This window comes from Nannospalax galili, unplaced genomic scaffold, assembly GCF_000622305.1.
Source record: "Nannospalax galili isolate Female #2095 unplaced genomic scaffold, S.galili_v1.0 scaffold445, whole genome shotgun sequence".
In the NCBI taxonomy this organism is placed as follows: domain Eukaryota; kingdom Metazoa; phylum Chordata; class Mammalia; order Rodentia; family Spalacidae; genus Nannospalax; species Nannospalax galili.
In genome coordinates this window covers 2,447,722-2,473,200 of record NW_008354184.1, presented here as the reverse complement: position 1 = coordinate 2,473,200, position 25,479 = coordinate 2,447,722, and the positions used below count along the sequence as shown (strand labels likewise).

The window sequence follows — 25,479 nt, the reverse complement described above, 5'->3', positions numbered from 1 at the left end:
CTGGCACCAGGGACCCCTGGCCTCCCTTGGCTTGGCGCCCTGCTTCTGTCAATGCAGCACATTCCAGCACCATCCTCACCTCATCCTAAATGTTACCCAAGCCCCTGGGCTCCCTGTGCACACTGCCAGGCAGCCCGACACCCTTGGTACATCCCAGGCAGATGGGGGCCATTCTGTCTCCGTCTCATCCGAGGTGCTGAGTTCTGTCCACCCCATTCAATCACGTCTCATTAGTTTCAGCCCGCATGCCAGCTGCTCTGCATCCCTGGGGAGCTGGCCTCTGCCCTCTCTGCCTCTGCCCTCTCCTGGCTCTGTGTTGCCCTGTGCTGGGAACAGCCATGGCTGTGCCATGTCATGGGAAGATCAGGAACTTGCTGGCACACCAGCCATACTTGCACCCCTCCACACCCTGCTCTGGGTCTGGCACTGCCACAATAGACTTCCCTGAGCTTTGGTGGGCCTCAGGAGCCTAAGACGACCTCCCACATACACCCACTAATGGCCAGGACTGGGTGTTGCAGGGTTCTAGGAACACAAAGTCTGGCACTCCCAGAGCCAAAAGGGGCTTAAGCCCTTGGGCCCTTGGGCAGAGCCTTAGCTGTCATGGGTAGAACCCAGCTCCCATGGAAGGGCATCTGCCTGGATGACTGGCTTATCATGTGACCCAGGCAAATCAGTACCTTTCCTCTCTGGCCCTCAGTTTCCTTACCTTTCAGAGAACAGCCGTATACAGGACTCTTAGACTTGTCAGGGTCTACCCCAAGATCTCTGTCTCTGCCCACTGTGTCCCCCACGCTCATGGGTTCCCTTCCTCCCCTCTTCCCAAGGCATCACAACTATTACCAGCACTAACTACAACCAGGCCTCCCAGAAGTACAGACAGGAAGTCATGGAGCTTTAGAAAGGCCCTGACTTTGGCTATTACCCGCAGCCTGCCAGGAAGGCCCAACCCTGGTTCTGTGAGCAGTTCTGCAACCCCTGGCATGGCCCAGCTTTTGCACTACACCCACCCCACAGGGGCCCTCAGGCAGCCCACCACAGGGAGGCTCTAGTGCTACCCGAGGTCACCTCCTAGTCCTTGAATAAGCCTCCAGGCTACATAGGGGACTGCCTCCCTTCCTCCCGCTCCTCACCTGACCTTTCCTCCCCAGAAGCACACCTCCCCTTACTGACCCTACCTCCCCCACTGTACCCTGCCCTCTGCCCACCTGGCTTCTCCTCCCCAACCTGCCCCGGCCCTCTCCCTGCTTGGTCTCACCCCGCCTGGCTGAGCTGCAGCCCCTGGGCACTACTCACCGGTCTCCACTGGACCCGCTCTTGCACAGTGCCTGCACGCGCACGCTGCCTCTGCCTGCATGGCCTCCATTCATTCATTCAATAAACATTTATGGAACACCTACTATGTACCAGGCACCGGCTAGGCCCACCCTCTTGGTTCTGCCTGCACGGCCTGCTCCTCCTCCAGGGTCCCCAAGGGTGGGCATTTTCCTGCCTCGAAACATCCTTAAGGCCATCCCAAGGCAGGGCAGTGTGTCGGGGGACCCCTGGGGAGAAGCAGAGGATCCAGGTTTGAGCATGATTCAGTCCACTTGGGCAGCCTGACCTGGCAGAGGGATGGGTGGACAGAAAAGGCATCGGCTGGGCCTGGGAGCTTCCTGGGAAGCCTGTTCATCCTGGTTCCAGCCTTGAGCCTCCACTGTCCTGATGCCTATTGTAGAGATGCGGAGCCCAGGTTTCCAGTTGCTCTGGGTGACTTTCTCTTCCTCAATCCCAGGCTCTGACTCATGCCATGCCAAGGGACCCTGCTTCATCTGGACAGTAATTAAATTTAGTTTTTAGCTGCCTGGCAATGTGGAAAGCTTGGGAGCTTTTATTTTAAGCATCCCTGTTTCTGAAAGCCACTGGCACCCCTGGATAAGGGTGACTGTGGGTCTGCCTGCCATGGGGCAGAGCAGGTGGCTCTGTCCTCCCTGGGCTGCTGCCCTGATCCCTGGCTACTGCAGTTTGTGAAGCTAACAATACAGGGAACCTCAGAGTGGGAACAAGTAGACTTGTCTGTATGGGGATGCATGAGCTGGTCACTCTGCCCCCCACCCCTGAATTTCACTCCTGCTTCCACCACACCACAACACCCTGCCCCACTGTGGTTGTGGGTCTTAGAACTCTAGGATAGTAACAACATGGGTCTGTCATTTGGGGGGGTGTCTCCAATGATGAGTCTGGGGCTTGAAGTTTCTGGAATGCATACATGGCTCTTCGGCCCTACCAGTCAGAACCTGGGATGGGGGGTCACCCATTTTCCAAGACTTTAAACTGCCCTGGCTGCCCTAGGCTTCCCCTTGGCTCCTAGCAGGGGAATCTCCACAGAGATCACCCCAGACCTTCTGCCTCTCTGAGGGCCTCTGCTTCTCCCCTGCCTTCCACAGCACTACCTGGGTCCCTGGGCCACATTGGGGGTTCCCACTGAATTTGCAGAATAAGCCCCCTGCCTTGCCAGATGGTCTCTACTAAGTTTCCAGTCACGGTCCTATGGTCAAGGCATGAACCTGGCTCCAAAGCCAAGTCTACCAAAGGCTCTGGGGTCCTGGGCAGTCAGACTTCAAGATGCCCTACCACAGTTCACTGCTTCCCACTGGTCACTTCCCCGCCCTAGCACTCAGGGTCCCCAAGACCCTGGAGCTAGGGTGAGAATCTCTCCCAGGGCTGAACCAGCTGTCTGTCTGTCTCCTCCCTATCTCTAAGCGGGCGGTGGCAAGGGCCAACTTGGATGCCACCAGGGATGGAATGCCCTCTCCTGGCCCTGAGGGTGGTTGCTCTGGGGGTGGGGTGGACAGACTAAAGCCTGCCTCAGAGGCCGAAGGGGACCTGCAGCTGCAGGCCCAGAGAACAAAGAGGCTCTATCCACACCCAGGGGCTGACACTGGGCCCCGGAAACGCCATGTGGGGGAGGGCCACCCGTGACTGTGGTGACGGCTGCCCAGGCAGAGCCATGGCCTTAAACCATGGCAGCTCCTGTGTCTACCCACTCATGGAAGTCAGTCCCTGGAGACCAGTGGTCCCTCAGACTGTCCTGGAAGCTCACATGGGTCTCTGCCAACTACCTCGCTCTATGTTCCTGGCAAGCTATGTTCCTGGGTGTTTCCTCTCCTTAAAAAAAAATTGAGACAGGAAGAGCACTGGCTACCGGGAGCAGGGTCTGGCACATAGTAATTGCTCAATAAAGTTAACTGCTGCAGAAGGTTCTGGAGACTGGCTCTAGCCACATAGCACTGGCTGGCAAGCAGTAGGACTTGTCACCTCAGCACTGACAGTGCCAGTGTGAAGACTGTGGCCTATTCCCTGATTGGGCCTTCCCTCTGGTCCTGCCTCCATCAACTGGCCCCTCTCTGAGGTTCTGGCCCCTCAGAGCCCTCTTCCCACCCCAGCCTTCAGCCTGCACCCAGCCTCGGTTTCTCTCCCATTGCCAAAGCACAATGGCTGTTATAATTAACGGATTATCTCAGCGCGACAGCTGTGGTCCTTTGAAAATTAGGTTGAATAACAAGATCCTGATGTATGGTAATTTCCTTTCATCTTTCTCCCCTTCTCTCTCCCTCATTCCAGCCCTGTTACACATGCAAATGTTTTGCCTTCCTCCCAAACACCTCCTCCCCTGCAGCCCTCTCTTCCTGGGGTGGGGCTAACATTCCAGCTGCCCTGACCCTCCATGGCCCTCCTGTCACCTAGGACTCCTGTCACCCATTACCCCTTTCTTCCTGAGGAAAACGTTGCCCAGCCAGCAGTCCTGGGGCCCTGCAAGGCTGGCTTGCTTTCTACCTCCCCATTTCTCCAGCCCAGCTCTCCGCCCTTCTCAAACCTCCTTTTCCCCTCCCACTCCCCAGCTCATCTTGGTCCTCTACCTGTCCTTAGCAGCAGCTTGGTGCTGACCACCCCCAAAAGCCCTCTCCCAGCTGCCTGTCCCCTCCCAGGCAGCAGGAAGGACACTCACCCCCTCTCTCCAGCTCCCTACCCTGGGGGTCTCTGTGCCCCCCTGCCCCACCCATTGACTTCTGCCTCTAAGCTTACCATCCTTTCACATCCAACCTCCACCTAGCAGAGGGAGAACTTTCTAAAACATCAATCTGAGCATGACTTCCCTGGCTCCTGGCTCATCTGGGAAAATTTCTAGTACACCCAGAGCCTAGCGCCTATGGTCCTGGCATCGCTGGCACCTGCCCTCCTCACCTGGCTGGGATACCTCTTAGGGGTTCCCACAGCCTCCCTGGGCTTTGTCCTCCTCCATCCCTAACAGAACGCTAACTGTTACTACTCCCCCTTGACTCAGTTCTCCAAGGAAGGCCAGATTCTGAGCCTCCCCACCAGCCCAGCCAGCACCAGGCTTCAGTAGGTGCTCAATTAAGTATCTGCTGGTAAGTGGATAGGGAAGCCAGCTCTCCCATGAACAGATAAAGAAACCGAGGCTCAAAGTGGTTAATGACTTCTCACAATCACGCAGTCATGCAAAGTTAACACGAGGACTTGAACCGAGGTCTGTGGTCTGAGTCCTTTGTACTCCCTAGGGAGGGCATAGGGAAACAGCCTCTGCACAGGTCTGGGTGTAGGGAGTTAGGGGAAGGCTTCTTCATGCCCAATGCCTCAGCTGATGCTAAGGAGACAGGATCCCAGTCTAGGTCGTCACTCCCTCAAGTCTGACCACGAATTAGCCCATGACTCTGGGCTTCAGTCCACCCATAAGTAAAGTGGGAAGGAGCCACCTCATTATCAGTCTGAGAGTGGCTGCTGAGCCCTCACTTGGGTCTTGGAGAAAACTAGCCTAGCTCAGGGCATCTATGGCTCTTCCTGCCATTGCTCTCGGTGGCCACCAGGACATTGGAGTAGACAGGATGGGAGCAATCACACAGCATACAGACCCCCTCAGCAAGAGGTAGTGGGAGCAATAGAGGGGTCTTGGGGTCAGATCATAACCTCGGGCAAGAAACTTCCCTCTTTGAGCCCCAGTGTCCTGCCCTGGGGACTGGGCCCATGAATGCCCACTTCCTGGGGCTGTAGTAAGGTGACATGCTTAACACAGCACAGATGCCACACTAACTACACAGCTACTGCTCCTACAGGAACTCCGAGGAGAGGAGAAGAAAGATAAAACAAAGCAGGACCACGTGTCTCTCATTCCCTCAACAGCCCACAATGGCTGCCACTGGCCCAGAATGGACTTCACACCCCAGAGTGTGGCCCTCAACCTTTCTCTCCTCTAAGCTCACACCCCATCATGTCCCTTCCTAATCCCACAGCCCAGCCCCATGTCCACCAGGCCTTTGTTCATGCTGTTCCTGATCCTGGGGACCTGTTCCCACCTGCCCCTCTGCCCTGGGGCCCAGTGCTTATAACCCCTCTGAGGAGCCTGCAGGCAGAAGGATGGCCTCCCTGCTCTTCCCCACCCCTGATGTGACCTGCAGAATCCTAGAAAAGTCTTACCCCACCTCACCTCCTCCCAGCTTACAGGTGGGAAAATTGAGGCACAGACAAAGAACAGTAGCCCTCTAGTGATGCATTTACATCCCAGGCCTGCTGCTCCAGCCCTCCACAAGGCTTCTCTCCTGGTACCCAGCTGTTGAGCCCTTGCCTGTCTCTATACCACCCCTCAACCCAGAACTACCTGAGGATGGGGCCCCACTTTCCTTTCTGTGCTCCCCAGTGCCTAGCCTAAGGCCTGGCGCATAGTAGGCACTCAGTAAATGTCTGTTGAATTGAATTGCACTCAGGGCGGCCAGTCGTCTCTGCTCTGGAAAAGAAGCATAGAGTTAGTGGAGCTGTTCCCACGGCGACCAGGGGCTGGACCACATTGTGGGAGAAGATTCAACCTATACCCGCCCCCACCCCAAGGACCCGAAGGGCCCTGGGGAGGAGCCTGGGAGGAGGGAACATTCAGGCTTAGGGGCCTCACAGGCCCCATTTGGAGGAGACAGTCTGTCCCTTGAAGTTCTGTGCATGTTGAGGGCGAGGGTCAGAAGAGATGTGGGAGGCATGCACATAGTGGCCTCCAGCTTAGGGGCACTCTGTGCTCCACGCCTAATGCCTGTGAATTGGCTTATAATGGCACCCATTCTACAGTCATGTAGACTGACTCAGAGCAGGGGCTGACTGAGTCATGCAGACTGAGACTCAGAGCAAAGCTGCCCTGGATCCCACACTGTATGGACAGTCTCCCCCAGAGCTGGAGGAAGCAAGGCGTGACAAACCCCAGACAAAGACACTGAGACCCCCCAGAGGGTGGCCCTGAACCCAACCCAAGCTGCTAAAGACTCTGTAGGCCAAGTACCCAGCAGGAGCCCCAGGACGCGGAAGGGTGAGGTGAAAAGCAGGCTCACCCCTGTTCCTCTCTCCCCACAGGGGCAAGCTCAGATACAGCAGCCCCCCTAGAGGGTTCAAAGCAGTCCTCAGAGCCCAGGCTGCCACAGCCTGAGCAGGCCCTGAGTTAATATAGATCAGTGGGGTCTATAAATACATAGCCAGGCTGGCCCCGCAGGGCCCCAACCCTAGCCCTGCCCTGAAGCCGCCTCCTCTCTGGGCCTTGGTTTCCATGTCTGTCAGCAGCAAGCTACAAGGACTGTGACCACTGAGGTCCTTTTTCCTACAACCCAGAGCTCTGCCCCAGCAGGACTGGCCAAAGAGAGGTGCTGCAGGCTGACCTTCTTGTTCTCTGTGGCAGTCAAGGGCAACCTGGCTGTGTCCCCCTCACTGGCTGGGAATACGGTGGGGCAGGGAAAGGGATCTAGGAGCCAGGGCTCAAAGTCCCTCGCTTGTCAATGGTCTCTGCAGCCGAGGCCAAGATCAGAAGACCTGTGGTGGGCCTAGGGGAACTGGGTGGTAAGCAAGGCCCTCACTGGCCTGGCCAAGGAGGTGTCTGTCCTCTGCTTCTATTTATTGTAGCTTGCATGATGAGACACTGGTGTCACATCTATCTGGACAGGGCTTTGTGGGAGATGGGGCCAGGGGGCCTGTCTGACCCACCCTGCAAAACCCAGGATGCAACACTGCCCATCATGGTACCGGGAGAGCCTCCAAGGCCAATCTGGATAAGGATAAAGAAGATGCCACAGGCATATTCCAAGAGCGCCATGCCTATGGTCAGATGTGGGTCAGAGATGGGGGAAGACGCACCCCATCTTGCCTCATGAGCGCCAGGCTCTGCACGCTCAGGACAGAAGCCACTCTGACACCCACATTTGAAGGGTATCAACCGAGGCTGAGGGGATGAGGTGGCCCAGCACCCACTGCTCCTGGGATCTGAGACAAGTGCATACACACATAGCACAACTCTGAGCAGGAAGGGAACAGGAATGGATACAGAGTCTGGGAGCCCCAGGGCTGAGCATCGGGAAGGAGCAGGGTTTCAGATGGACCCTCACACAGCAAGCAGAGAAGCCAAGGAACCCAAACACAACCCTACCCCAGTCCACCTCCCTCCAAGATTCTGAATGCCCTTCTGGGTCAGCATGGACTCCACCTGCAGGTGCTCTGACAGTCACAGGTCGGGGAGCAGACCTGACTCTCATCCATCGATGCTGGTGGCTGGTAGCTGGTGGCCTGGGCAGTGACAGGTCCTCTCTGAGCCTCAGCATCTCAACAAACCCAAAGCCACTTTCTCAACCCCACGCATCTGCTGCAAGAAGCAATGGGTAGCCTGAGGGCAGTCCCACCCCCCTTATAAACTGTAAAGTCTGTCTACCTTCATTGGTTAGTTATCCATCCTTTCCTTTTCTCACTTCTCTTCCATCTGCTCTACGCCTGCCCCCATGCCAGGGTAGAACCTACAGTGTCATGCATGCTAAGTAAATGCTCTCACCACTGAGCCCCCCAGCCGTGCCCCCCCAGCCTTTCTTCCCACTTTTCTAATACCCTGATCAGCTTGTCCCCTGAGCCTGCTCCTGAACTCAGGGCCAGTCTTGATCCATCTTCTGGATCCTGAGCATCAGCTATTGTGCAGGGGTTTTGCTTTGTTTGTTTTTACCCATTCTGTAGATGAGGAAATTGGGGCTCAGAAGACTAAGTGACCTGCTCAAGATCACTCTGCCAGAGGATGCAGATGCATGAGCATGACGCCATGTATTTGCTCACGTGACTGTGTCACCAGCTCTCTGGCCACTAGAATCCTCTGGTTGCTTCGTGCCCACCTGCTCCTGGTTTATCCAACTTCTCAGATGTATGCAATATTCATGTTTCCATCAGCAAATAACTCAGCACCCTTCTCCAAGGCCTTCGGGAGCCCCATCAATCATTCAGACACACCTGCATATTCATTAACTTCCGAATTAATACAGGGTCCTTTATTACCTTGGGCCTGCTGCCTGCGTTAAAGACACTTCAAGTACATTCATTATTAAACTCCCCTGATAAATGATCACATCTCTCCTTTACAAAGTGGGGGCAGCACCCAGACCCTCAAGCCAACAGGTCTGCTTCCCAGGACCAGCTGCTGTGTGACCTTGTGCAAAACCCCTACCCTTTCTGGGCATCTTGTATGTTGACCTGGTAAAATCAGACACAGGTCAGTCTCAGCACTGCCCAGCCCTGTCAAGGGAGGCCTGTCTACCCTTCACCCCTGCTCTATCGGGGTGTGTCTTTCTTGGATTCACTTATTCCTTCCTTGTTCTCTACCTGGGAGTCTGAGCCTTGGGTCCTGGCACCAGCATCTCATCTGGGGGTGGGGGGGCATCCTTTGTCTCTGGGCTCCTTGACTGGCAGACCGTGACACATCCCAAATGAAAGCAGCTGAGTGAATCTGTAAGCCACCCCAGTGGACTCTGTCACACAGCAATAATAATGGTAGGAATGCATTAGCTGCCTGCACCCCCCAGCCCTATCCTGCCCCAGGTCTTATACTAAGTTCAATATTGTTTCTGCCCTCACAACTTTACAGATGGAGAACTGTGGCCAGTGGGGTCAAGGTTGCCCCCGCCCCCAGAAAGTCTAGAACTGGCTTTGAGCTCAGATCTGTCTCCACAACCTCCCCTGGGCCCTGTCTCCAGCCACCAGTTCACCCTGGCTCCATCCAGCGCCTTCTTCGCACACTCGCTCATGCCTGCTTGATGGAGTTGCTCATCCAGCACTCCCTGCACCCCCCATCACTGGCAGACATCACATCAGTCTGCATTATGCCTGGCGCCCAGAGAGCCCTCGAATGAAGCTTGAGGAGCCTCAGCCTGCACCACCCCTGCTGGCTGCAGACCTGCCTCCGCTGCGCTGCTGGCTCCAGGCTGAGGGCAGCTGACATCTACAGACCCCAATGCCCTCTCCCCTCCCCAGATGCAGGCCCAAGGCTTTGCTCTCCCCCACCAACTGTGTGACTGTGGGCTCAATTCCAAGCCTCTCTGTGCCTCAGCTCCATCCTCCTCATGCCTGACTCTGGCCTCTCTCCCCCATCCTTCCTCTCCAATCCACCTTGACACCTGTCCAGGCCTCACCCCTGTTGCCCCTCTGCCCAAACCACCAGCATTCCCTGATCCCTCCCCTCCCTCTACTAGGCTGCCCCTCAAGGGCCTGGCCCTACTTGCTCTACATCCTATTCTAGCTCCCTCTCCAGGGTGACTCTCCCCACCTCATCTGAACATAGGTCCCTCTCAGACCCACAGGGCCACACAGCAAGCAGCCTAGTGCCTAGTTCCCAGTGGGCAGAGCCTTGGGAAAGTCACTGCCAAGTGCAATCAACAGCCTTGACCCAGAGTCCCAGTGACAGGCAGCTGTCACCTGGCACACCATAAAAGAAGTTTCCTGCAGGTCCCTGCAGTCATACACTGGGCCACTCACTGCCAGCACTTAACAGGCCTCTTCTCAGATGAGATCACCATCCAGAAAGACTAAGTGGCCTGGCCAGGATGGTGCAGGTAGGATACAAGCCCTACCTTATGAGAACTGGATTTAGGCAAGACAGAAACCCAGCCATGACCACACACCAGCCTGTTCAGTTACTCACTCCACCCTACATACAGACCCTCCACATCTCTGCAGTGGGCCTGGTTATCCTACCCAATGCAGAGATAAGAATAGGCCCAGAGCAGTGCCACCATTTGCCCAGAGACACACAGCTAAGAACAGGAGAACTTGAGACCCACCAAGCTGTACCCCTCAAGCTGTTCTGCCCTCCAGTTCTGCTTTGCCTGAGGTGGGGGAGGAGGGAGTAACCCCAATCAGTGGCAGAGACTTGAACATGGCTGTCCTTTAATGAACATCAACTTCCTTCCTCCTCTGTAAGTGGGGGGAAGACAGTCTAGGATCACTTCAACCAAGGGGCCTTCTCCACCCGCTATCCACAGACCCTGACTTACAGAGAAGCGTGGAAGGAATGGGTGGCTGGCAGACCACCATCAACGGATGAGAGACCCAGGGCAGGAGTGACAGTGTGCTGGGGGGGTGTGGGGGAGCAGGCCCTGCATGACACAGATGGCAGGAAGCCAAAAGAGAGGCTGTAGTGTGGCTGTGTGGCTGATTCCCAGATGCAGGAGCTTGTAAGTCTCTGAGACGCTTGGCACCTCAAAGGCCCTATGCTCTTCCAAGCAGATGGTCATGCTTACAAGCTAGTGGCTGACTGTCCTGGGACAGAGGACGAGGAACAAGAAGCTCTGGACACACATGGGGCCCAGGCAAGCAGATACCCTCACAAACACACCCAAGCATTTGGAGTCTAAAACACATTTCTGCAAGCTATTTTGTAAAATAATCAGTCCCTAGTTTCTTTTAGGAAAACCCTCACTTTCAGACTGCGTTTGCTTAAAGTGAGGAATACCCCCTGGCTTTCTGGAGGCATCTATATTGCATATGCAGTACGAGCACTGAGTGGGGAGACGCACAACTGCACCCCCCAGCCCCTCAGCACAAGTCAATGGTGCCAATGCAAACTGTTAGTACATGTGTTCCCATGATCTATTATCAGACCACAGGTACCGACTCGGGCTACCTTCAAGCCTTCTGAGGACCCTCAATGAAGGTCAGAGTGGCCACTGACTAAGGAAATGTGCTTTGGGCTCAGTGGTTCATGTGCCTCTTCCCCCCTGAGTGCTCCCACTCGCAAGGCCATGGTCTGCTCAGGCAACAACCCCAGCCTCATCTTCAACTCTGCCTCTCTCACCACAGGTGACCACAGGGCTAACCTCATGGTTTCGACCCTCAACCTCTGCACCACCTTCAGACAGAGCCTTCCAGAAGGCCACTCTGGAGGTGCCTGTACTGCTCTAAGCCTTCCTGGGGCTCCCACAGTCCTGGGGATGGAGGTGCAGTTCCTAATGATGTGGGAAGCTTCTGTGACTGGGGGCCTGTATCTTTCCTACCACCTTTACACTGTGAGCTCCCCCAGTGTTGGCCCTGTCACCTCCTCCAAGGAGACTTTCCTGAGCCCAGGTTTCTCTAGAGAACTGTCCCATTCTTGGCAGCCCACCGAAAGGTCAGTTTCCCCTCTGGAGGTCCAGGGCAGCATTCGTGTGACTGTGCGTCCTGTCGCCTGTGGGAAGGCAGCAGGGAAAAGAAATGCTGGGAGAAAAAAGTGAGAGGACAAAAGGGCCACATGCTCCCCAGGTCCTTGTCAGTCCGCCTCCTGTACAATGCCGATGCTCACTGCTGTGCCTGGTGGTGGCCAGACCCATATGGGTGTTACTGCCATAGGAACTTGGCCAAAATGCAGAGCCCACGGACCCCTGGAACATGACCTATTCGGGACAGTCATGTGTAGACGGGGGGAGAAAAGGAGGGCACAAAAAAGGGCCTCTACCAAGAGCCTCATCTGCATGTGCAACTGACATAGCTGACCACACCAGAGCCCCCAGCTGCCCTCTTATCCAGACACATGGGCCCCCACTTTTGATGGGCAAACTGAGGCTCTGAAGGCAAGCAACTGACCTGGAATCAGGGATCCGATCACTACCTGACCTGTGCCCATGTCAGCTTCTGAGAGGTCCAGGAGCCTGTGCAGAGGACAGAAAGCGCATCCTGAGACAGCACAGAATTACATTCTGGGAGCCACAGGCCCTGAGGAAAGGGCAGCAAGCAGGGGCCTGAAGCCTCCAGCTGTGTGACCTCAGGCAGGCTGCACAGCTTCCCTGAGTCAACTTCCTCATGGGTCTCTAGGGACACAGTATTAAATGAAACAGCAGTGACACAGCTCATAACTGCATAGCACAACTCACAAAACCAGCCCTATCAGCTGCAGCCTCCCTTCCACCCCAAGAGCAAGCCCTTGCTCTTCCCAGTTTGGTGTTGCCCCTTCCAGGAAGCCCTCCTGGTGTGCCACTGTTCCAGAATAGATCCATGGACAGCTTCATCACCCAGGAGGCGACCCTCCTGACCACCAGCCTCGCCCCATCCTCTGTGTAGCCGCCCTGGCTCCATCTAGAAGCACAGGTAGGCTCCTGGTACCTCCTTGGCTCCCTGATGATCTGATAGGGCCTGTGTCCAGAATCTGACCTCTAACAACTCTGGAGGAACAATGTGCTCTTGGGACAAACTGCTCCCCACTGTGCACAGAGGCTTGCACTCACACATACACACATGCATACATACATGTGGCAAGCACACACACACACTTATAAACACATGCCATGCACATGCACATGTACACACACGTCATACATATTACATGCCTGCGTATATGCATCACACATATATACATACATGTATACTTGTTACACATGTGTGCACATGTGTACCATCCCCACTCTCTTGCTGGCATTAGGCCTTCTGGTTGCTTCCCCTGCATGGACCCTTCCCTTGAGCCTGTCCCTATCCACCAGACTCCCTCACTTCAGTCCTCTCTGGGAGGCTCTGACTCCTTTCCCGTCCCCTCTGCTCACTGGTGCTCAGTCCTGAAGCACCACACTTACACCCCAGCTCTCACATGCCTGTCATGTTCCCAGCTGTTAAAAAAACACCAAATCTAGACTCCTCCTCTGGGCCTGGAGGGTTCTCAGGGCCTGCCTTGCCCTACCCTTCCCTCCCATCTCACCCCCCTCCACTCCAGTGTTGCCACCTGAGCATCTCACTATTTCTAAACCCAGAGTCTGTTTGACCCTCCTTGCCTATCCTGAGATTCTGCATCGCAAGGGCCCTTCTGGCCCACCTGTGCTGACAAATGCTACTCCTTACCACAGACTCAAAGATACCTCCTACAGGAAGCCCTCCATCCCAGTGGCCACCAGTTACCCTAGAAGGCCTGGGCTCTGAGTCTGCCCTCCTCTTGGCCTTGAGAGTCCTGGTGGCAGAGACTGTGTCCACTGGCCCCCAGATCCTCAGCTCCTTGCATAATACTTTTCAATAACCCACCCCCAAGCTGTCTCTCCAGTATTGTCCCTAGCTCCTCAGTCTACAGTGACTCCCTTGGCCACCACTTCACCACTCCCAGAAGCCTCCAGAGCCACATACCTAAACCACCTGGCCTACCCTCTGTGTCACTGACTTCCTCGTGCTAACAGACTTCATTACTTCACCTCTCTCTGACTCTAGCCCATCCCCAAGGCCTGGTGGAGCTAGGAAAGAGGTCTTCAGACACTGCCAGATCCTCAAAGGAGGGGTCACAGCGGTGCCCCGCCCCTGCAAGTGCCCAAAGCAGGCTACTGAGGGAAGGGATTCTGACCACTACTCCTTCCTTGCCTACTAAGGCTAAGCCCTGAGGGCCCAGTCCATCCAGCATGTTCCTGCCAGGGGGATGGAAAAGGCAGAAGGAAGAGGATAAGAAGAGAGATTGGGTCATTAGCATTCCAGGCCAGCAGCCTTGACCTACCCTCAGACAGTTCCCATGTAGAAACAGCCCCACTGAGAAGGGCTGCCCCACCCCCAGCTGCTCCCACCCCTAGTCTGAGTACCCTGTGGCCAGGGACAGGCCCATGGTTGGCTGGCACTGGCTGGATCCCACCCACACCTAGGGACAAGAGCAGGAACTCTTCCCACCATGGAGACCTGGACAGGCCAGGGCCTCTGAGCAGATGCCTGGAAACAAAGTCTGAACCACTCATGCCCTGAGGAACGGGAAGAGGCTCTAACCTTGGAGTGGCCACCCCTTCCACAGATGGTGCCTGAGGCCCATAAACCCGTTGTATCTCTCCAAAGCACCCCAGTGTCCTGTTCCTCTGGAGTTGCCCCTGGAGGAAAGGGTACCCACTCCTCCCAGGCCCCCCTATACCTAGCCCAAATAAGTGAGGGCCGGGTGCAAAACCATCAGCTCCCTCCCTATACCCTGCCAGTCTCCACGCCTGGCATCATGACTTTCAACCCTTGCCCTGCTTCTTCCTACCATGGGAGAGATCCAGTGAGATCAGCCTGAAGTACTCTCAACCCATAAATCACCACACAAGGGACTTCAGGTTTCAAAATAGCAAAAGCCACCAGGGTAAGCAACATAGTCACTCAAGAGTTTCATTCTGTTCCTCCAGGCCAAGCCCTGGGGCAGGGGCAGGGAACCCATGGGGACTAGACAGACTTGGCACTGCCCTAAGGAAGCTCACTGCTCCTGGGGAGACATGCAAGAGACCAGACATGGCTGGTGGGACACTGGAGGCTGGGGGGCTTCAGGACAGCACTGTCTAGGCCAAGAGTGGGGTCTGCCGAAGCTCCTGGAGCAAGAATCCCCTCCATGCTCTGGCTCATCAGAGACAAAAGGTTGAGTCATCTAGTGAAGGGAGTATGGCTGCCTAACAAGCCAGTGTCATCCCAGTGTCCCTCACAAAGCTAGGAGGTATACGCTGTCATCACCCCCATTTTGAAAACGAGGAAACTGAGGCCCAGAAAGCTAAAGCAACATGTCTCAGATCTCACCACTCTTGGACAGCAAAGCCGTTGGTCTGTGTGCTGCCTGAATGTCCTGGGGTCCCTGCAGAGGCTGAGGACTGTTTCTAGAACACACAGTGTCCAATCTAAGGACCAAGTCACTGTCTACGAATGCCATTGAGGTCAGTCGTTCCCAGAACTGGCAAGACAAGAGGCCCAGTTGCAGTCAGCGAGTGTGGAGCCCACAGTGGGGCCTCAGGAGCCACGGCCACAGGTGAGCCTGAAGAACTCACCTGAAATCAGCCAACACAAGCCAGCGATGGGCAGCAGCAGAGGCCAACAGCACCCAGAGGCATGGCAAGGGAGGTTTCTAGGTAACTGGGCTGAGCCCTCTGCAGCCCTCCCTTTAATGCATGCAAATGAGGGTCACGAATTTCTGCTTATTTAACTTCCCAAATGTTAACAAGCTCATAAAAAAAAAAAAAAAGTTATTCTTCCTTGGCTCCACAGCACCCTTGGCTGGTTTAATTTTGTTTCTCCTCCCTCCCCCAGTATCCTTGGTGGTGAGAGACGTGCAAAGCTACAGATTTCAGTGTTTTCCTACCAAGTGGGTCTTCCCTTCCCTTCCTCCCCGCCAACCCAGGGAGGGTGCTGGGGAAAGCCCCCACACAAGGAATCAGAAGACCTAGAGCTGGGTGCAACTCTGTTCCTGCTGCTGTGTGACCTCAGGACCCAGACTTAACCTCTCTGAGTTTAATTGCCTCCACAACAAAGTGGGACTAGCAATTGCACCCTGCCTGCCTCCGGGTGGGTGTGAGGATCAAGGCAGATAATCCCAGTAAAGTGCTTAGTAGTCTCCTGGCACAGAGCAAGCCCTCAATAAATGTTAGCCCTTGTTATTATGTAAAGGAGAGTTAAATACCTCCCCCCAGTTAATCCATTTGTAGAGTTTGCCTTCTGGGGCAGGCTGGCAGCTCCAAATGCAGCCCAGCCCACAGTTTGGTTTTGTTGGCCAGCTCTGTGGATTCAAACTCCAGCTTCCATGCCATTGTGCAAAACTGGCTGGTTGACCACTGGAACTGGCTACAGGCCCCACCACACCCTACTGCCTGACTCAGACCCTCGCATACGACGTGGTCTCTGTGGCCAGCAGTGTTTCTTACTCATTGTTGACGCCTCTCAGAAGTTTTTCCAGAGCCAGGCACAGTGGCACATGCCTGGAATCCCAGAACCTGGGTTGTGGAGGCAGGAAGATCAGGACTTCAAGGCCAGTCTCTGTTACATAGCAAGTTCAAGGCCAACCTGAGCTACATGAGACCTTGTCTTGAGAAAATTTTTTAAAAGGTTGGGCATGGTGGTTCATACCTATAATCCCAGCATTTAGGATGCTGAGGTAGGGGGATTGCTGAAAGTTTGAGGCCAGCTTGGGCTACAGTGTAAGACTGTCTCAGAGAGAGGTATGGGGAAGAGAGAAAGGCTTTTCCATTTGGCAATCTCTTGGCTGTCTCAGAAGGCCAGCTACTGGGCATGGTAGCCCACTCCTATGGTCCTAGCACTCAGGAGCCTGAGGCAAGAGGGCTGCCAAAAGTTCAGGGCTACATAATGAGTTTGAAAACACACAGGTGGCTCAGCTGACAGACAAGGAAACTAAGGCCAAGAAAGGGCAACAACTTGCCCAGAAGCCCCAAGGGAGGCGGCCAAGGTGAGAGGCTGGTCATCAGTCCTAGCCGATTTTCTCTCCTGAGTCCCTGTCCCACCAGGCCAGTTAGAGAGGTTCCTCCCTGCACCCACAGAAGCTGAGCAAGTGGCAGGGAGATGGTCTGCATCCTGGGCCAGGAGGATGGCTGCGCAGAAGCCGCCCCGTCAGCCCAGAAGGGACATTCCTATGTCCAGACATCACTAGAGGCTTAGAAGCTAGAAAGCAGGGGGCAGAGGTGGCCCATCCTCCTTAGGTCTCCCATATTCTGTGTTGAGTCTACTTCCACAAACAGCCCAAGGCAGCAACTGCCCACAGTGCCCACTTCCATGGTCCAAAGCATAAAAAGTCACAGCCTGGGCCTGCTTCAGTTACTCTGGGTGACATCCTTCCTGATCCTGCCACGCTCAGATGAAATAGGACCAAGGAATAGTCTCACAGAGTCACCAAGGAGACACTGAAGACCTGTCCTCAAATCCCTAGTTGTATACCCTGAACTTTCACCATAAAGGAAGATCCAGAAAACAGGATCCAGACTCACGCTAGGAAGGTCACCTACCTCACAGCTGCCCTCCTAAGCCCAATCTCCCCATCTCTCTTTGGATAAAGGATAGTGGGGGAGGGATCCCCAACAGCCAGCCATGTAGCTGACTATGGTGTGCCTCAACTTCTCAAAGCCCCTTTCATGGGACACCCACCCCTCAACTAACATCTATCATAAGCACAAGAAACACCCAGTGGCTACTAAGGACTAATGTCAGGAATGGGTGGCTCACCACGACCCTGCAAGGGGGCCACTGGTATACCCATTTTCAAGAAGCCAAATGTCTTCCTCAGAAGCTGGTGACTGATGAGCACACCCATGGGCAGAGATGGAGAGCAAAGGTTGATGACTTGTGGTCCAGTGAGACTCCCGGGTAGAGAGGCAAAGAGGGAGGGAGGAAAGCTCTCAGAGGACGGGAGCCAGCTCAGAATGAAAGAGGACACTGAGAGCCTATGGGTGGGGCTAGGGGTGTCCCAAGATTGCCACAGACCACAGAGGTGCCAGTGTCTAAGAAGCAGCCATCATGGAACACCGCCTGGATGCCACCGTGGGCCCCACTGTATCCTTACCAAATCTCAAGCCTAGGCCACCTCTACTGTTCTCCCATTACTCAGGGCCATAACATTGCCAACCCTAGACAGAGCTGCCCCTCCATCTAGTCATCCTACTGAACCCAATATGACTCCCAGCTATCGAGGGACTTGCCCAAGTTCCCACCAAGTCAAGAGTGGCCAAGAAGGGACTCTAAGCCTGCTCAAATACACACCCTCACCACTGCCACCATGATTTTGAAAGAATCCCCTAAGCCATCTCCAGCTGCTGCAGGGGAGAGGACAGGACAGAGCCAGGGCCACAAGGGGCAGAGCCATGAGAGGGGACTGGGGAGGGTGGGGCAGGCCCAGGGAGAAGACTGGATCCCGGTCCAGGTCCCAGTTGCCTTGGCAACAGGACTGATTAATTCCAACTCTGGCTCCATCTGTGCCTTGGCTGGATGGGCGGTTTGGGCTCTCGGGTGTTTGTTTTGAAGAGAAGGGGAGAGAAGGGGGAGGAGCTGGGAGGCTGTGGTCTCGAGACTGATGGGAGCTGCGACCCCCCCAGGTTCACACACAGCATCCCCACCACCCACAGGAAAGGCAGGCTCGGCCCCCAGAGACAGTCCCAGCCCTCCATTCCTGGAGGAGGTGGCTCAGCCTTCCAGCCCAAACACAGCCTACTGCAGACGGCAGCCAGAATGCCACCACATGCATGCACACGTGCATACATACATGCACACATGGAGACTGGGGTCCCGGTGCCAGCCGAGCTGCTTGAGCCTCAGCTTCTCCATCTGCACAGTGGACCAATGGGCAGACCCTGCCCGCCAAGGGAGCCCCTTCAGGGTCTCCCATAGCCTTGCCCATCCTAGGGTCAAGGACGGCTTTGCCCAGAGGAATCTGGTCAGGAGACCATGGGTACAGTATACAGAAGGTGGCATTTTTGAGGAGCTGGACCTAGGCCAGAACTGGATAGGGCATGTGAGAGAGAAAGGGAGCCCCGGGCAGCTGCCCTGAGGCTGGACAGAGTCTTGGCAGGTCTCAGAGCTGTGGTGAGGCAACCAGAGCTTGGCCTAAAGACAGTGTGACTACAGTGACATGTTGGGAGCTGGCACTGAGGGACGAGCATGGGATGAGAGGGGCTGCTGCAATGACATTGGGGAAGAAATGCCAGCAAGGATGACTGAGGGGCCAGACGCTACAGGATGTGAAGGCAGGGCTCAGCCTAGAGGATGGGGACTTGGAGGAAGGTTCAAGGATGCTTCTGACTGTGGCACCCGTACTGGAGAAGAAACTCTCAGAAAGGGGCAAAGAGCAAGCAGGAGGAAGAAAAAGGAGCCAGCAGGAGCCAAGGTGAGTTTTAAGGGTCAGAGACAAGCCCTAACGAACATGTTCAATCAGCAGGTGGCCACCACGGACACCAGCCAGCCAGAGGCAGATCTCAGGGGGAGAACGGAGATCAGAGTGTCCCCGCACTCAGCTATAAAAGGGGAAAGGGATTCAGAGCCAGGAGAACAGCCCAGGCAGTGGCTGAGGGGGAGGACTAGTCTAGGGGAGGACCCTCAGGAACAGGTGTAATGGCAAAGCATACTGATGCCCACGTGCCTGCCATATCATAGTTCTTAGAGCTAGACCACCTGGGGCCAAGTCCCAGCTGCCTAACCCCTCCCCCTGCAGGGCAGCTTGACTCTGAGCCTTCTCCAGTGTCACATGCAAGTAAAAGCAACACCACCAGGAGCTAGCGTGTGACACAGTTGCTGTTCCCAGCTCCCCCGGAAGCTCCAGATGCCATTTTATACGGAAAGGTCAGGATACTGAGCTTTGCTGAGCACCTACTGTGTGTCAGGCACTCACCATGTGCTGAGCACCTACTGAGTGCTGAACCCACCATCTGCTACATACCTAGTATGTGCCAGGCCCCTCACCTGTGTTATAGACCTGACTGTAGGAAGCATAGTCAGGAAGGGCCAGGGCTCTCATCAGCAAGCCCCTTACCTCCTGAACTGCCACCCCTTAAACAGATGGGAAGAAAGACATGGAACCCATGGCTCACAGGGTCACCGTGAGCATGAAATCAGGTAAGCTGGGAGTGGTGGTAGGGTAAGGCAAGAGGAGCATGCAAGGTTAAGGCCAGCCTGGGCTACATAATGTGTGTTCCAGACTATCCAAGACTTCATATCAAGACTTTGCCTCAAAAAAAATTGAGAAAAAGAAAGGAAGAGAGAAAGGGAGGAGGGAGAGAGAGGAGGAGGGAAGGAGGAAGAGAGGGAAAGTGTTCCCTGTTCCTCACACACAACAAGCACTAACTTGCACATCGAAGAGTCATTATGACTGATATCATTTCTCCTCCCAACAACTCACCGGCCAAGGACATGACTGCATGAGGCTGCAGAGATCTGGCCCCTGACCTCTGAGCTGTGTGACTTACACAAGTTATGTCACCTTTGAGTCCCACACCATCGTCCTGAAGATTGAACAAGGCATACATGAAAGGTGTCCCACTCAGTACACACAAGTAGGCACTCAATAAATGGCAACAGTTATAATAGGTGATAGGCTATGAAGACAGAAACACAGAACAAATGATGGTGCCTCCCATCAGCCATATCCCCAGGTGCACCAAGCTCAGCATCTCCCCATCAAAGAAAGGGCAGGAAGCCCAGGGTCCCAAGGATCATGCCCCTGTCCATGCTTGCCCTTCCTCCAAACCCCTGCAGGCAACACACAGTCACATAGGTTCCCCAACCTGGTGACCAACCCAGCAGCAGCCCCTCCCTCCACCACCCCCCCTTCGCATCTGCTCAATTAGGGAAACGGGGGGGGGGAGGGGGGAGGCCAGAGAAACAAAGACTTGATTTCTGAGCTATCAGCCCCACACTAATTACCATCTTCCAGGCATTAGCACAGCCTTCCTGGAGTGGCGGGGAGGTGGGCGGCGCTGGTCCTGAGAAATGTCACCCCCTCTCCTAAAGCTTGAGAGAGCCAGAAGTGCCCAGGGTAGAAGTGAGGAGCAAGCAGGGGGGCTGGGCAGATATGATTTCTGGGTAACCAGAAACAAGAGACAGCCCCCTCCCAGGTACATAACAGTTTATGTGTGAAGCTATGTTGTCCCTTGCCCTGCCTTCCCAGGTCCCCTAGGATTCCTGCCCCATCCTGAGACAGCTACAGGCTGGTGGGGGGTGGTTCCCAGAGCTGATACCCCAGTTGGTGTCCAGCCCATGGACTTGGCAGAGCAATGGACGGATGGGCATTTTCAAGGCTTGAAAACCGAGGGAAGCTCTCCAACCGGCCTAGTGGGTGAATGTTTAAGTGTGTGTGCACATTTGTGTTTGTACTGCACAAAAACTAGGGACTGCAGCCAGGTTCTAGATTCAACCCCTGCTGGGGCTCTAGGAAAGTCCCGCCCCTCTGAACTAGGGATCTGTTCGGAGGGAGCTGGAGGTGACTTTTAGAAATCACTTGACAAGTAGTCTTAGGGTCTCATGTGGCACAGGCTAGCCTTTAACTTGATATGTAGCTAAGAGTGACCTTGAACTCCCTCCTTCTAGCTTCTACTTCCTGGGTGGGCTGGCCTCCATCACCATGCTGAGTTTATGTGGTAATGGGACTGGAACCCAGGGCTTTTTGAGTGCTAGGTAAGGCCTCTGCCAACTGAGCCATATCCCCAGTCCTGGGTCACTCAGTCTTCAACAAATGCTGGTGTGCTGGTGGAGAGCCTACTTCACTCACAGTAGGCTGTGTGCCAGGCCAGGCGCTGGCTGTGTGGTGGATGCTCAGGTGGGCAGGTATGTGCCCACTGAGGATCATCAGTCAGTGAATCCCCTGGGCCCCTCCTCAAGCTCAACTTCACCAACATTGCTAAACCACCTCTCTCACCCTGTCACAGAACCATCAAAGCTACCCACTATGTGCTAAGCACCTACTGTGTGTCCATGACCCCACAGGCTTCTTGGAACCAGATTCCCACAACAGCCCTGCTAAGAAAGCATTGTTATCCCATTTTATACATAGGGAAACTGAGGCTCGGCTAAGCCAGCAAATGGTAAGCTGCCACACCTACACCATGCCAGGACTTTCTTCCTGGATACTCTTAAAGCTTGAACCAGGAACCAGGCTAGCCCAGGCCTGCTTAAGCTCAGATCCTAAGAATTATCGGGGGTGTTTCTTCCTGGATACTCTTAAAGCTTGAACCAGGAACCAGGCTAGCCCAGGCTAGCCCAGGCCTGCTTAAGCAGGGGGGATGACTCAGCCAGTAAAGGCACTTGTCATCAAACCTGATGACCTGAGTTCAATCCCCAGGACCCACAAAGTAAAAACAACCTGAAGGTTGTTCTCAAAGTTCTATGTGTGCCATGGCCTACAAGCACCCACACACTAAATCAATCACTCAATCAATAAATGCAATAAAATTTTTAAATAAATGCATTTTTAAAACAAAAAAAAAGAGAATTGCCAGGAGGTGGAGAGATGGCTCAGTGGTTAAGTGCACTGACTGCTCTTGAAGGGGACTGGGGTTCAGTTCCCAGCACCCAAATGGTGGCTAACAACTCCTGTAACTCCAGTTTCAGGGGATCTGACACCCTCTTCTGGCCTCTACAGGTATGGCATGATATGGGTACACTGACATACCTGCATCTAAAACACTCATACACATAAATTTTTTTTTAAATAGTTTTTTTTAATTATCACTAAGGGTACGCGGCACAGAAGGTTAGGGAGTAGCTGGGGAGCCAGGTGGTTCAAATACTAATTCCACCACTAATTTGCTGTGTGATAATGGGCAGATTCTGTAACTTCCCTGGGCTTTGGTTTTTCCCTCTGTAAAGTAGAACTATGATAGTATCGATTTTGTTGGGATGCTGTGAGGGTGTAATAAACACTTTAGAACAGTGCCTGGTACAGATGTTATTTAAGTTTTGAGGGTGTAATAAACACTTTAGAACAGTGCCTGGTACAGATGTTATTTAAGTTTTGAGGTTATTTTTAGGTAAAAATAATAAATGATTCTGTTTGATTCTTGGGTGGCCCAAGACCTGGATCCTACAGAGGGTAGGGAGGAGTACTACAACTCAAACCCTGCCTCTGGGCTCCCTGCCCAGTGCTTATCCCTACAGCAAATCCCCCACGGAGCCTAGAGAACAAAAACTCCTGGGACCCACCTGGCTCAGGCCTTAAGGAGAAAGAAGAGGCCATGGACAGATGTGGAGACAGCACAGGGAGCACCTGTGGTTAGAGCTCTAGATCCTCTCCAGCCTCCTGCAACCCCTCCACGGGGGCTAGCACTGACCTTCCCTTTCCCACCCAGCTCCAGAAGGTCTCAGCAGGCGTACAGGCAGGGCCCTGAGCCGTTAGTCCTGAATCAGCTCCCCTAAACCTGTGTCACAGTGTAGTTCCCTGCTGTCCCCACACTACCCTACCCTTCCCCAGGACCCCCAAGTAGGAATCTCACCCAGACCAGGGTCCTGCCTGACAAGTGTGGCCAACAGACACAAAGGGAGTGCAGGTGCCCACATTCAGCCCTCAGAGCAGAGCCCCACGAACCTGGATCCCAGGACAGAGGCCAGGCCAGAAGACACAGGAAGCTTCCACTGTAGAAACAGGAAATCAGCCCACAGCAGGGAAGCCATTAGAGGCAAAGTCCACCCATACAGGTGGAGATTGCTCTGCTGTGCTGGGGGACGGGAGAGGACCAAGTACTACAGACAGTGACATGAAACACAAGGGCTGAATGAGGGTACCCTGTTGGGTACCCAGCAGGCTTCTGGGTAAATCCCAAGTGGGAAAAACAGATGTCAAGCATGGGTTGTGGTGGGGCTGACAGGTTCAGTGGCAGCCTCTGGGGGATCTTATAGCCTGCAGCCTGGCACTTTATCCTTTTCTTCTTGGCTCAAAGAAGGTTATAGAGGGGCTAGAGAGATGGCCCAGTGGTTAAGAGCACTGCTGCTCTTGCAGAGGACCTGGGTTCGGTTCCCAGCACCCACCTGGTGGCTAACTCCAGTTCCATGGGGATCTGATGCCCTCTTCTGACCTCCTTGGGCATTACATGACACACACATGCAGATAATACACTCATACACATACAATAAAAATAATAATAATTTTTTTTAAAAAAAAGGTTATATACCCACACAGTTCCTTGATAGGGACACCCACCAACCCAAAACTGACATGTGGCAAAACTGTCCAGTTTGCACACATGTCAAAAGTCTACTCAGTTCCCTCCAGGCTGAGAGCCAGAAGGAGGTCTATGGGTCTTGGATGGGGCAAGGCAGAGAGCTGGGATTAGACACAAGAGGAACGAGAAACCGGAGACAGTCACAGAACCTGGAAAGCTCTGCCCAGGCCCCTGGTGGCCCACTGAGTTTTCAGGCTCCTGCCCCTGCCATTACCCATCAGAAAGGCAAAAACACAGGGACAGGAAAGTGCAGGTGGGCATCCAGGCATGTGCCTGGAGAAAAGAAGATGGGTACTTCTCTCCTGTGTCATCCACTCCATCTTCCAAACAGCCCTGAATCTCTTTCACAGGTGAAGAAACTGAGGCTAGAAGTACGATCTTTCCAGAGTCATAGAGCCCAGACTGCAAACAGCTGGGATGGAGCCCACTCTTTTATTCCAAAGGCAGGGGCTTTGCAGGCCCTGTTAAGCAGGCAGTAGGGAAGGAGGGCTGCAAAAGCAGACACCCGCACATTTCCTGGCCCCCCAGAGACCAGGTCTGTCTCCAACAGCTTCAGAGTACCATGGCTGGGGCCTTACTTAGTCCCTCAGTAGGAAGCTAGGTAGAGTGTGTGGGGTATGGGGGTTCTGGAGCCCTCACTGGGTCAGGGGTGAGGCTAGGCACTTAAGCATATCACTCCTGAGGCCACTGAGGCACCAAGCTAAGCGACCCGCTCTGAGTAGAACCAGAAATTGACGCGTGGGCCCACGCACTTGACTCCTGCGTCATCACGTCACAGCCCAGGAGTTTCTCAGTTCTGATCTGTCACCCCTTGCCAGCACCCGAGTGTCTAGCAGGACAGAAAAGGCCAATCCTGGAGGCTGTGCTTAGACCTAGGGCTCCTGAGTCACCGTTGTCTCTCCTCTGTTAACACCCATCTCCTCCCAGGATGGGGCTTACCTAGAGAGCCCTCACCTCAGTCCTCAAATCCCAGTCCCCTGGGGAAGAGGGGAAGGTCCATGTTTACCCATTGACTACAGTCACTGTAGGCCAGGACCCACTCTGGGACCCAGAGAGGATGGAAAACTAGCCAGGGTCACACAGTCAGCCAGAAGACAGGAAAGAGGCCCGCAGTCCCTGCTGCCTTTTGTTCCCCCTCAGGCACCTCTGACATTAAAGTGGGGCTAGGTGCCCCAGTGTAGAAACTAGATGGGTCTGCAGCAGCTTCTACACGTTCTTGGGTGCGGGCCCCAGCAGCTTTATGGGCCTGCTATGTGTGGGTACCCCTGCCTCCAATTTGACCTTCTTCCACCCTTGAGGGCCTATGACGCCAAAGTGGATGCAATGCAGGCTTTCTTACTTCCAAAGTCAGAAGGCTTGCCTATAGCGCCCTCCTCCAAGTCCACCCCCTTCCAGTCCCCAGGGACAGCCTCTTCCAGTCTCCCCAGAATTCAGCCAGCCTACATACAGGGGGACCAACCTCTCCTACATGCACAGAACAGGCCAAGCCCAGAACACCCCAGCGCCTCCGCCCTCAGACTGGGGCTCCTCAGAAAGGAAGCCCTACCCCCTCACACTGGGAACTCCCTTTCCTCACACTAGAAAGCCAGAGTGGGACGCCCACCTCTTGCCTGGGCCCTCTGTGCACAGGGCCCCCTCCTGGAGCATAGCAGGCCACACCCAGTTCCCTCCTCTTTCTGCCTCCCTACTGGCAACCCTCCAGGCTGGACCAGTACCAGGCAGGCCCTGTTCATGAATCACATCTCTGTTGGGCACCACAGACCCCCCTTTCTCCTCCCCAAACAAA

General features: G+C 54.6%; 1 protein-coding gene across 10 annotated transcripts in view; it reads right to left on the bottom strand.

Moving 5' to 3' along the window:
* The window catches only part of Elfn2 (extracellular leucine rich repeat and fibronectin type III domain containing 2), a 63,184-nt gene that overhangs the window by 22,555 nt on the left and 15,150 nt on the right, over positions 1-25,479 (bottom strand). For 5 of the 10 annotated variants that reach the window (XM_008851314.1, XM_008851304.1, XM_008851309.1 and 2 more), the window contains exon 2: positions 1,297-5,779. The exons of 4 other annotated variants lie outside the window; for them this stretch is intronic. The gene's annotated coding sequence lies outside the window, so the exon portion shown is untranslated. Of the gene's footprint in view, positions 1-1,296; positions 5,780-11,886; positions 11,954-25,479 lie in introns of those variants that run through there. One more of the 10 variants, XM_008851306.1, reaches the window with a different exon arrangement.